The following is a 1,519-nucleotide window of genomic DNA, read 5'->3' on the forward strand; positions in this document are numbered from 1 at the left end:
ATCTGTTTAAGGCTCTAATTACTTCACATTAACATTGCTTTCTGAATGTTTTGGGCAGTGGGGAAAATACTGCATATTTCATTTTTTTTCTTTTTTTCCTTTCATTTTATTTATTTATTTATTTCAGGCAATGACATAAAAAATAATAATAACAAAAAAAGTACAAAGTTGACAACACATAATAATATAAATTAATATAGTGCAAAAGGTAAAGTATAGTATGTAATGCATGATTGTCCAGTTTTGCCTGAAAGGGAGTGGGAAGAAGATATTTCAGTTTTATTATAAAAAACAAAGTTGTCTTTGACAGAAAAGGCATAAAACCTTTTTTTTTTTTTTTTAAACTTTATATCAACCTGAAGTTGATATACTGTAGAGATTTACTGTAAGCGTTAAATGGAAAAATAATATAATAATTTGACTTTTTTAAAACATTTTATTGACTTAGACCCTTTATGGTCCCTGGGAGCCCTGAAGGTAAAAAAAAAAAAAAAAATCCATATATTGTGTTTAGGTTTGAAAATGAAAAATATCAAAATGGCCCCCACATGCTTTAATTTTTCCGTGTGCGGCCCTCAGTGGAAAAAGTTTGGACACCCCTGATTTAAGGGAATGCATGAAGTGACGTTCACTCCATGAAAATCACTTCACCTGCCCTGCTCTGTATAAAAGGCACCAGCATTAAATGGGTGGGGGGCGTTCAAGCTATTTTCCACCTACCTTCAGAGAGAGTATTAGAGCTGGAAAAGAGGCAGGGCAGTCTGTGTGTCCGGATATGATGCCTTAGTTTTGCAGCAATCTAAAAGCACCTTTCATGACCCATCATCATCCTCAAGCTACTTTTTACACCCCCGCAATAAGCCAATTTCCATATGTCCTCCTCTGCATGCAATTCCCCACTCTCTAGCCGTAATAAACATCTACCTGCGGAAATTATTGATTTGCATCCGCGTTACAGAGCACCCGGCGTAAGGACCCCAAAGGTGCCATCATGGCGCCTATTTTTGTTTTGTTTATATTTTAACTACAGTGGCTCTAAAAACAAGAGGCTCGCCACAATCTGCTTCTCTGAGTTTTATTTACATCCCCAGCCTGGTAATAAAAAGCACAATTTATGGCATAGTTTTTAATTAGAAATAATGTCTTGTAGAGTTTACTTGACGAATGGTTTAATCAATATATAGAGCGAGGCGGGGCGTCCTAACGCCTGCCCCTCCCCCCACATGATCAACATGAGTAGTAGCCTAACTTTGCCTTGTTGAAGAAGTATGTAGTGTTGTTTTCCTTTCATCCGTCATCACTTCAGAGGGAATCAAGCGGCTGTCAGTGTGTTTAAGCAAATAGGCAAGAAAATATAAAAGCCCTTCTGTGCTGGTTTTGAGTAGGAACGAGATTGCGACCTCAAGAGGGACAAGCAGTAGAAAATGGATGCATGACAAAAAAACATTTATTTTTTTTATCCTTGGTGCAGAATACTCGCAGACGATAGGATTATGGTGCTTGAAGTTCAATGACGGCA

The sequence above is a fragment of the Entelurus aequoreus genome, linkage group LG12 (assembly GCF_033978785.1).
Source record: "Entelurus aequoreus isolate RoL-2023_Sb linkage group LG12, RoL_Eaeq_v1.1, whole genome shotgun sequence".
Classification (NCBI taxonomy): domain Eukaryota; kingdom Metazoa; phylum Chordata; class Actinopteri; order Syngnathiformes; family Syngnathidae; genus Entelurus; species Entelurus aequoreus.